This window comes from Equus asinus, chromosome 2 (genome assembly GCF_041296235.1).
Source record: "Equus asinus isolate D_3611 breed Donkey chromosome 2, EquAss-T2T_v2, whole genome shotgun sequence".
NCBI lineage: Eukaryota > Metazoa > Chordata > Mammalia > Perissodactyla > Equidae > Equus > Equus asinus.
Window position 1 is genome coordinate 16,315,644 of NC_091791.1, and position 12,145 is coordinate 16,327,788.

The 12,145-nt window shown below is 36.6% G+C and overlaps 1 protein-coding gene across 2 annotated transcripts in view; it reads right to left on the bottom strand.

Moving 5' to 3' along the window:
* ATRNL1 (attractin like 1) overlaps positions 1-12,145 on the bottom strand; it is a 737,371-nt gene that overhangs the window by 99,192 nt on the left and 626,034 nt on the right. The window lies entirely within an intron of this gene.

Genomic DNA, 12,145 nt, shown 5'->3' on the forward strand with positions numbered 1-12,145 from the left:
TAGTTTCACTGCCCTAAAAATCCTCTGTGCTGTGCCTGTTCATCCCTCCCTCCACCCTCAACACCTGGAAACCACTGAACTTTTTACTTTCTCCAGAGTTTTGTCTTTTTCAGAACGTCATATAGTTGGAATCATATAGTATTTAGCCTTTTCAGATTGACTTCTTCCACTTAAAAATATACATTTAAGGTTGTTCCATGTCTTTCAATGGTTTGATAGCTCATTTCTTTGTAGGGCTGAATAATACTCCATTGTCTGGATATACCTGTCTATTTATCCATTCACCTATGGAAGGACATTTTGGTTGATTCCAAGTTTTGGAAATTATGAATAAAGCTGCTACTATCATCCATGTGCCAGTTTTTGTGTGGACATAAGTTCTCAGCTCCTTTGGGTAAATATCAAGGAGAATGCTGGATCATGTGGTACCATGTGTCATTTTTGCACTATATCCTGGCACAGTGTAATGTGCAATAGGCCTACATTTGAATAAATGAATGCATTTCACTATACTTAATGTACAGTCTGTAAGCCACAAATTATGCAACTTTTTTTGCTTTTTTGCAATTGTTTACTGTCACCAATGATGTAGTATATAACACAATTTATCTAATTAAATTATCACTATCCAAAATTTCCTGTTGGCATATCTTTAAACTTCATTAAATAGATATGTAATAATCACCCACCAATGCATTTGTATAAATAATTTGACTAGGAATAAAATAGAGTAAATGAATATAAGATAATGATTATAACAGTAATAGCTAGTATTTTATTAAGTACTTACTATGGATTAGGTGTTCAAAATACTTTAAATACAGAAACTTTTAAATCTTACAACCCTGTAGGATGAGAACACCGAAGGAAGAAGTTGAAAAAACTTGAACTGGTGGTTACCATTGGGGAAGGGGAGGGGGGGAGGGCAAAAGGGGTGATTAGGGTCACATGTGAGGGGATGCACTATAATTAGTGTTCGGGTGGTGAACATGATGTAATGTATACAGAATTCAAAATATGAGGTACATCCGAAAAAAATAAAAATTAAAAAAATAAATAAATAAAATAGTTTGGGTGGTGAACATGATGTAATGTATACAGAATTCGAAATATGGGGTACATCCAAAAAAAATAAAAATTAAAAATAAATAAATAAAATAGTACCACCACTTTAAAAAAAAAAAACTTGCTCAAATTCACATCACTAGGAAGTAGCAGGGCTGGGATTTATAATCTGGCAGGCTGCCTCCTGAGTCCATGTTCTTAACCATACGATGCAGTTTATCATATGTGTGCATGTACAAACAAACATGCACCTACACACATGCAACCAGAAACACGTGCAATCACACATGTGAACACATAATCTGTGCACACAAGTGTGGACATAAACACACACAAGGAATTTGGCTTTAAATACAAAGTCACCTTTGAAACAGTGTGGGTATCATTTTAGCCTAGGAATGGTGGTTTAGGCTATTTTGCTCAAAAAACTACAGGTGAGACATAGTCCACATATTAAAGCAATTATCTATGCATAAAGGCAAAATTAAATAGAAGAAAAAATACCACAGCTTTAATTATTAGAACAAATGATTTGTTTAGCTTTTTTTCACTGATGATATTTGAACTTTTCAGAAGGAATACAGACATGTGTAGTCATTCACCTAGAATAGTTTAGAATACTGCCGTTTCCAGAAAGTTTAACGAGGCATTAAAGATAAAATATGTTCCCTTTCATGTAAAACTTAGACTGAAATTTCTGGTGACAACGGTTTTATGTGGTTATAAAGGATTTCTCCTTTATAGCAACATAAATCTCATGTTTTAAAATTATCTTCATACAGATATATTTTGGGAGTTTTCCATATAAAGGTGAAAGTGGCCATGCTGGTAGAAATAAAGGGCATAAAAATCTTCCATGAAAATGCTGTAAGCCATGTTGCAATACTTGTATCAAGTTGCATGATCTATGGTTTATACTTTAAAGCTTACATTTAATTTAACAGAAATATTTTTGAAAATGTTAAGTCAGAATCAGCATAAGTACATAGATAATCTCTAATGATGTAAATATTTAGAGAATAGGCTTGTCATATTTCAAGGCTAAAAGAAAAATACTATGAATGTTTTGAACCATATTTCCAGGCTACTGAAGTTTATTCTAATTTAATAAATGCAAAGTATATGTAAAGGTCAATTGGTTAAAATATACTAGGAGAAAATAAAATGAATTCAGGTTTAAATGATGGTAATACATTGGAAAAACCCAAACCCCTTTTAGTATGCCTAGAAACAATTTATCATTTTTACCATCAGGCAAGGTTTTCTTTGTTGTTTTGTTTTTAAGCTTTTGATGCAATAACTGGCACTATTCAAAATATCCAAAGTCATGTGAAAATACTTGATTACAAAAATTAGAAGACAAGAATTTTATGATTACAGCAAAACGAAACAAAAAACCACAATGGCTGAGAAACAGTGGTTCTTGGTTTAGAGGATCTAGAAAAACAAGAAGCAATTTGAGAATACATCTGTTGATTGCGTTGTTAGGTTACCTTTCTGCTGTATTTAACACTACAAGAAACATCAAATGCTGATGCCAAAAGCACCAACTGAGAGAGAAATTAGCAAAAACTAACTGTAAACTTCAGGTGGAAAATGGCTTAATTATTCAATACTTTAAACTTATGAGACTCAGCAACAGATAAAGACAGCAGTAAAATATCTTGACCATGGAAAAGGAATTATGCTTGCATAAAAGCCACTTCTGTAAAATCTTCCTTACAATAATGCTCTCACTCTTAATTCTACTGCTATTGTACAGAAAATATTCATAAATTTCTTTATATTGATAAGCTATATGAAAGGAAATTATAATTCTACTTTAAAATCAAATTGGCTTACAACTTTGTCTATTTTTAGCTATACAATTTTCATAAAAAGATATTAGCAAAAATATGAATTATTCATTATGTTTAAAATATTAGTGACTAGCACAGGCTCTTTGACACTTCTGGCAGGAACTCACATAATTTGAAAAATTATTTCAAAGAATTTGTGGCAAATCTCACTTTCAATACAGATTTTTAAATACAAAAGAAAAAAATACTTTATAGCATTTGAATTTTTGCAACAGAAAATAGCAAAAGCCCATGGATAATATTTCTGATACCTTCAGGTTTGTCAGTTGTTTAGTGATAAATACATAACCATGAATCAGTCATTTCACAATGACATAACATGTTCACTGAACTGCGCAATTTATCATGCATTTTCCATGGCTGCCTTTGAACGAGATAAGGCACAGGTTTGTTTGCCCACAGCACTTAGCAACTGTGATTTACTTCCAGGCATTTTCATATTTGTTGTACCGCAAGAAGCTGGTGTTAGACCGTGCCAGAAAACATCACCAACAGTTACGTAATTAGCAGTTCTTGTTTACTAAGCATACAACACTTTTACAAAAGACTTGTTTTGTTCACTCCAAGTGTTTCTGAAACCACTGTACTCATATTTTCAAGTTCTTGTTTTTGGGAGTAGCAATTCTATGTTAAACTCTTCCCATTTTTAGCTATTAAAAGACAATCAAGTTACCAGAGAAGCTTCTGGAATCATAAGGATTTTCAAGATTACAGTTCTTAAAGTTCATAATGACATGTTCTGAAAGTGAGCCAACCATTCAAACCTAAGATCTATCCTGGCAAACTGCTGCTACCAGAATCGCTGGATGTTTGAAAGATATCAATGGACAAAGCTGGCTACTTACTTGTTCCCCCCTCCACTGGCCCTCTCAGCAAATGAGTGAATGAGGGAGTGACTGACTTCTAGAAATCCCACTGACACCTATCACTGGAAACCCTAACCCCAGCAGCTGATGATTTAACAGAATTATCTGATGTCTTTGGACTAGTCATTGAAATTTAGCAGAGTTTGGTCCAATAGTGTAGTACTCAAAAGATTAAAAAGATGTTATTTCCCTTCTCAAAAACTTTCAGCAGTTTCAAGGGAGGACTTGCAAACTTAAACTCCTTCAAGGCCCAGGAGGGTAATTTAATAAAAGCTAACATTTAAGTGCTTACAGTATGCCTTGTGCTACGCTACATGCTTACATGGGTTTAATCCTACTCCATGAGGTAGGCACTATTCTCATTTTACAAATGATGAAACTAAAGCTCAAAAAGTTTAAGTAACGTAACTAAGGTTACAGGCCTAATAGGTGACAAAACCAGGATTTTGGACAAGGTAGTCTAATTTCTGGGCTTGTATGCCTAACTGCAAGGCGCACTGCCTATAATAGGTAAGAGGACTGTCTTAACTTCTAGAATGAGACAGTAAAAAGTGGTGGGCACTACAAAGAACTGAGATGTAGGAGATTTCTTTAAAGACATTAAATCTCAAAATTTTTGCTGCCAAAAGAACATATCTATGAAACAAAATGGTCTGAGGACTGTCACTTTGCAATCTCTGTAAAATGGAGTCCAAAATGGCATTTCAGGGTTGCCAGGCTCTGTGTCCACCCACTCATCAAACTTCATCCTTTAATCTTCACAAGCTCCACGTTTTAGTCAATGTAAGTGCTCATTGTCCAACAACTGTGCCCAGGGTGTCTGGAATCTGTGCCTTCCTCTCTCATAATATTCCTACTGTCTAGGAGATCCTTCCTACAGGGCTCTCTTACTTTCCTAAAATTATACACAACTCAAAGCCAACTCATCCATGAAGGCCTCCCTGGGCAGAAGTATTTAGTCTTTCCCTCTTTAGTTCTTTATTGTACCTTTTATGGCCCTCTTTATTTTCTGCCTTGAATGACACTTGGGTAAATGTCCTATCTTCGCAGTGAAACCAGCTCCTTGAGGGCAGGTCCAGTTTCTTATTCATCTCTATTGTCTCTGTATTCACTTCCACTCTTTGAAATGCCTAAGCACAACAGGCCTGTGCTACCTCCCAATGTTTTATTATAAGCATTGATGTACATGCTGTATGTCCTATTAGATTCCTTCTCCTCCAAGGCAGATATCATGTCGTATTCTTCTTTGCCTGACCTATAGCTACGGGAGTGCATTCTGCATATGGTAAGTGAAGGAGTGAATGAAAGAATAAATGAAATTGTTACATGGCGAGATAACTGGTAGGCATGACTTAGTTCCTTTCCAAATTATGGTATTAAAAGGAGAATAAAACTGAAAATAATATTAGCTAACATTTATTGAATACTTACTAGGTACCAATTTGCTGTGCTAAGCATTTTACAGGCATTATTGTGTTATTTTATATTTTATGCAGATGAAGAAATTGAAATTCACAGAAATCAGATAATATTCCGAAGCTAACACAGACAGGGAGGAGCAGATCCAGGATTGGAACTCAGATCTGTCTGATTCTAGTATTTCGGTTCTTAACTGCTATATGACACTGCTAAAAAATATAGCTTAAGAAGCCAAGGAGTCTCTCATTCTCTCAGCTTGGCTATTAATAATAGGAACCCGATTAAAATGTCAGTTATAAAAATTATATGCCTACACCTGCCCCATTTCTGACCAGGGTTCAGAACTCGAGTTCTAGGACCAGCTCTGCGACTGCCTGGTGGTTTGATCTGTTATGTTACTGAGTCAATTTCCCCAACTGGAAAATGGACAAATAGGCTGGATGATTTTTAGGGTCCCTTTAACATTCTGGGACTATGATTTATGGACAACCTCCAGAACGTGTGACATACCAATATCTAATACTTTGTCTAAGTACAGTGAAATTTGAAATTTCCAATCCTTAGTAATTTTTTTTCCTGTTCTTTAAATGACACATTTAATTTTTAAAGCACATTTATTATACCATATGATGAATACATCACATAAGACTAAATGGCTACCATCGCATGCCAAAAAAGCAATTAGAAAATTGAATCAAGGAATTAAGGATTAATGTGGATATGTTATACCTGTCAGCAGTAATAAGTGTTTTGACAAGGACAGAATAAAGTCTGACAGTATGCACAAATACTAATCTGATATATGAGTGAAATATTAAAAATGCAAACAACTACACATTAATCACTCGAACATTTCCCTATTAAAACACTTTTAATGCTATTCTTATCAGAATCCATCTATAAATAAAAACAAGTCTTTTTTCAGCAGCTTGCACAACTTGGTATTTGCAGTTTAATGAGTGTTTATGTTGATATCAAATTTAGTTTTTAGTCATATTAGTAAAATAGAATTAATTTATTGAGCATCAAATTAAGTCAGCCTGATGGCTTGGCTCACAGCTAATCAAGTGTGTTGATTCCATAGGATCAACAAATACCAAGATTCCAGATCTCGAAAACAGATTCTCTGATTTCATTGCTTAGACTTGGGAAAAAATGAAAATAAAAATCATATTCTTTCCTTAATTAATATTTGCTTTGCATGAAACGATAAAGGGAAAAAACACATTAGCTAGCTTTATTCGCTAGGAGAAGAATTCACGTTAATAAGAGAAATTAAGCTGATGGACACTCTCAAAACCAGGGTTAAATTACATTAGAGGCAAATTCAAAGAGAATAAAGTATTACGTGTGGGAATAGGTAAAGGAATAAAATATAATATTCACACAATCTGTATGCTGCCCCTGAGCTTCCACAGTCCGATTGTAAACTTAATTTTCATATGGTACCAAATATTTTTTCCTTTGTTGAAATGCCTCCATGTTCAATGTCTGTTCAAAATCCCTCACTACACACACACACATTCATATACACACCTATTTGAGGTTTATATTTACAGTATAATAACTGGTTTAACTGAGTTTTGTTTTTATTTCAATTGTGTGGTACTGACTTGGGGAATGAACAGGCTGGATTGTGATAGCTGTAGTTTTACCACCTATCTTTTCACAGGTATTTAGGTCCCAGAAAAAGAGGATATTATCTCTTTTTGAGATATTGTATAATCATGCTTTACCCTGAGTTGGTCAATAAATATGAATGCTAATAGGAGGTGACTTTGAACAGATTATCTTTAAAAGTTGATTCCTGATAGTATTTTTCAAAAATTTAAAATAGATTATCTACTAAATAATTGCCATAATGAGATTTTAACAACCTGTACTTTTCTCCAGTGCAAAATACAACCTAACTACTATACTTCGTATATTAATTTCAAAATTGGGACCATCCTTTCTGATCTTGAGAAGTACTGCTAAGTGTGGGAGACAAGTGTGCCTGCCAAATCAACTGACTTCCCATCTTGCTTAAGCTTAGTCCTGTGCTTTTGTTCAGGACCTCCCATCTGCCCGGACTAGTTGCCAACATCTACCATTTCTGCAAGATCTGGGTCAAAACTCACTATCCCAGGTCATCCCAGGTCATCCTAGGCCACTCCAGGACCTCCTCGCTCTACTTTATCTCAATAATTAGGAGGAAATCATTTTTCCTGTTGTAGCCATTAAGAGGAAGTCTAATGTAGTGGTTAAGAGAACAACCTTTAGCAATCACTGCCTGAGTTCAAGGCCCTGCTCTCTCATCCATCTAAGTGAGACCTTGGTCAAACCACTTAACCTCTCTGTGCCTCAAGTTTCTCATCTGTAAAATGAAGCTTACAATACCTTCCTCATAGTGTTGTTATGAGGATTAGAGGAGATATCTATCTATCTATCACCTCTAGATAGATAGAGATGATAGATAGATAGATAGATAGATAGATAGATAGATAGGTCATGCAGTATTTGGTAAAAGTCAGCTATCATTATTATGCCAGCCTGCCTAGTTCCCACTTTACTTTAGAATTGTTTTCTGTTCCATCTGAAAAATATGCTAAACTCAAAAGTAAGTTATTTGAGGGAGGGACTATACTTTAAAAATCTCTGTTAATGGTTTGAAATGAATTAATTAAGAAATTCAGCCTCCAGGAGAGTCTTTTATTAATGGTTTATAGGGTAGGGAAAATCTGATCTCAAGCCAAACTTCCCACACATGTCACATCAACACTGCCAGTGAGTACCTGTCTATTTTTCACATTTTTGTTCCCTGCTTTTATCAAGGCGTCTGATCTGACCGTGAGCATTATGTGCTACATAGAGTAGACTTGCCCTGACACCTAAGGCTGTGGTGTTCAATAAATATTTCAGGATAAATGGGTATTTGTTGTTTCTTTTCCAAATTGTGCGCAAGGTAAATCTCTAAATTTTGTGGCAAAAAGTTATAAACAGAAGCTCAGTCTATAGCAGATAGGTATAAACCAACAGGAAATTAGAAAATTAAGATCTCGGTATTAGCCCCTAGGTTTGTCGGTTCCATGTCACATGATGTAATTAATGCAAAATGTGACCTGAGCCATGCAGCTGATAGGTCAATTCAATTGAAAAGGTAACTGTGCTGGGCCCCCTGCTGAGTGGAGCAAGGGGAGAGGGTACTAGTAGTTCTCCTGGGAAAGGACTATTTATTTTGCAGAGGATGACTAGGAGTTCACTAGAAGAATGAGGAAGGATGGAGATTTCTGGCAGAAGGAAAACCGTGAATGCAGAGATGTAAAGGCACATAGCTTGTTTGGGAAATTGCTAGAAGTTCATTGGGGACAGATCCTAGGAAGTGTTTGCTGGACAGGGATGGGAAGAGCCCAGAGAGGAACACTGGGGCCCTTGATGAAACAGGTCCCTCATCAGCCCCTTTGCACTCTTCCTGGCCAAGACTGGGATTATCACTACTCACTTAGGAAGTCATGCTTAGATGCTCAGAGGGAACCTGACAAGTGTAGCACACAGTGGACTTCCATGCAACCTTCACCAAGACATGGTGCAAAATCATCCCGAATGGACACCAGCAAACCTTTCTGTATCAGGAGTTCACAATGCTCTTTTATTAAACTATTGGTCAAATCTGTTGTACTGAGTGAACATTAAATTAAAACATTTATTTCTGAAACTTCAATCATAAAACGAAATCAAGAAGCACTGTGAAAACTAACTGTCAGCAGAAAGAATAAAAGTGCAGATATGGCAATATTCTTAATGAGGAATCAAATGCTAATAGATCCAGCATAATAAATGACTTTCTACTATGATTATTATCCTCATCACAGCCTATTATAAGTAACAAAAGCATGGACAAAACTCTGAATGAAAGAGCTTATTTGACTTGTTACAAAAACATGAATATAATTATGATACAGTAAAACCTACCTGGATCTCGTAGAGCATGCGTCATTCTGGATGACAGAGTTTTCCCAGAAAGCTGAACATTAACTCTATAAGGACTGAGACTTAGCTATTTTAGGGTATTTTTTTTTTTAGTAAATGTAAAATCTCTTAAATATCCATTTCTCTGCTTCTCAACCAGATTATAATATACTAAACATAAATTAATAGTGTCTTGCTATTCTATGATCACCACTATGAATACCAATTTTCACAATACACTGAAGATCAATGGAATTGCTAACGTAAGTATGAATATGTACATTATAGCTATAACTAGGGATTTCTTTATTTCGTTCTTTCTTTTTTTCTAAGAAACCACCAGTGCCAGCTTGCTTTTGGCTTATTTGTCTCCTTATATAAAGGCAACTTCAAGATTGCATAGCTGCCAGTGGGTAATATGGTAGCTTTTCTGTAAAATCTATCAGCAATGCAAAAACTGAAGTGACCTTCATCTCAAGGGGTTTTCTCATCCTCCCCAACATCTTTTTCCCCATTGCAATCAGTGTGCTGTGACCTGTCAGCATCATTCAATGCACTGACTAATTTCTACATCACCAATCCCATGTTCCACAGACATCTTCCTGACAGCTCGTAACAATCCTCCTAAGTCCCTTGAAGATTGTGGGCAGAGTAGTCTTTTTAATTTCAAGAACTTTGACAATAGTGTTGGGGAGTTATCTTATTATAAAGTCTAGAAATACTTCATCAGGTCCAAATGACTTTACTGCACGTGAAGTAGACTTGGGTTCAAATCTTACAGGATTTTGAGCAAATTATTTAACTTCTCTATGCCTCAGCGTCTTCATATGGAAAATAGTTCAGAAGACCAATCTTTCAAGGTTACTCTGAGCATTATAAAGGGTAATATATGAATAAGGCATTCAGCATACTGCCTGGCAAAAAGTAGGTGTTAAAATTTTTATATTAGGTCAAATTACTGGCAAAAGTCATTGTTCTTGGTCAAAACCAATTGAATATCAGCCATTTTATCTGGTTCCACCTTAATAGCTTCCTTTCCTTTTGTTTTGGTGACCTATGGTAGGGCAGTAAGGGAGGTTTATATGTCCAGATCTTTTCTGATCTTTCCCTCCTGGGCACTTTCATTCTCTTAGACTTGGTTCCAAAGTATGGGACCACTATTATAATGTCTGTGCATTAAAGATGGAACCAAGCTCCAACTTTAGAGAAGATAATCGATCGCTAGTGGTAGAAAGTGGTAGAAAGCTCAGGGGCAAAAGCCATTAAAAAAGATAAATATTCTACTGAAACCTTTCTCCTTATACAGCAAAGAGAAAACTCTTACGGATGGACATGCATAGAAACGGTTCCTAAGCGTGCTTTTATGTGTCTCCGTGTGGCCTAGGAAGCCTCTTTGCTTACTAGCTCTTTCACTGTTATTTGCTGGATTAAAATTTCCTTAATTTTATAATCAAGAAAGCTGAGAGGGGAAAAAAAAGGTGAGGAAAGTAGACAGTAGGCAGAGAATGCTTTTAGCAGAACCATGGGGTCCTCACACAGTCATCCTGGAACCCACAGGACAGGCTTGCTGCCCCATCTATGACCTGAGATGTGTGGACTCCTTATGTGACCAAACTAAATATAGTCACATAGCATTCTTCTTGGCCTTTTCTGCAAATGATTTGATTGTGTGAACTCAACTACCTCATCAGAGCTTGCTTTAGGAAATGAAGTATGTAAAAGCAAATAAAATATCTCTCCAAATCTGTTCCTCCCCCCCCCCCCCAACCCCCAAGCTCCTTTTTCAGTAGGACTAAAAATTAACGGTCAGAGTCTGTGTAATGATCCTTCCTCTGGCTTTACTCCTGCTGCTTTACCAACTCCCTCTTGGTCCTACTAATTATCTAATTGATTAAGCTTTCGAGGAGCCTTCTGTCACTGGGTGTAGCCCACTGCACACATCTGGCTCACTGTGTTTTCTTTAAAAAGGACAGCCAGTTAATTAAAAGATTCATAGCACAAATAAAGGTACCAACAGGGCCACAAATCTTATTTGCTTCCTCACATGGCCTCTGTAGTGGGTTGAAGAATATCCTCCAAAAGTTCATGCCCACCCAGAACCTCAGAATATGACCTTATTTGAAAATAGGGCCTTCGCAGATATAATTAGTTAAGAGGAGGTCAAACTGGATTAGGGCGGGCCTGGTGTTGTTATAAAAAGAGAAGAGGCCATACAGAGGTGACACACAGAAGCAAACTCCATGTGGGGACAGAGGCAGAGATTGGAGTGATGCAACTCAGGCCAACAAATGCCAAAGTTTGTCGGCCACCACTGCAAGCCACGAAGAGGCATGCACAAATTCTCCCTCAGGGCCTCCTGAAGGAAATAATCCTGCCAAAACCTAGATCTCAGACTCCTGGGCTCCAGAACTGTGAGAAGATAAATTTTAGTTGTTTTAAGCCACCAGTTTTGTGGTAATTTCTTATGGCAGTGGTAGGAAATGAATATAGGCTCCCTAGTCACAATCTGACCTCTAACAGAATGGCCAGAGAACACTGACTGGTGGCCATGTTTTTCTGTTGTTTTGGAAATGATCATGAAGTACAATACCGAAACTGCAACTAATGCCAGTCTCTTGGGGTATTTCCCCTGTTTGGGGGTCGTTCCAGTTACCCTCATTTGAGAAATAAGCCACAAATCACATAGCATGGCAAATGTCAATGGGAAAATTCTCTTAGTCATGGGAATTTTGTGATCATCATAAAATTGATGACATTCATAAAATTGGAAATAGTCACAATAACTGCTCCTTAGAATGTAGACACTGTATATGTTGTATGCCAGGTTAGGTTTCCTAGGAAACAGATTCTGAGACTCCAAGATTTGTGTGCAGGAAGTTTATAGGGATGTACCCTCAGGAACAACATCTGTGCTGGGTGACAGAAGCAGAGACGGGCAGAGGGAGAAGTTAATCTGTGATGCACTTGCAACAAAGGCCTCTGCCTGAG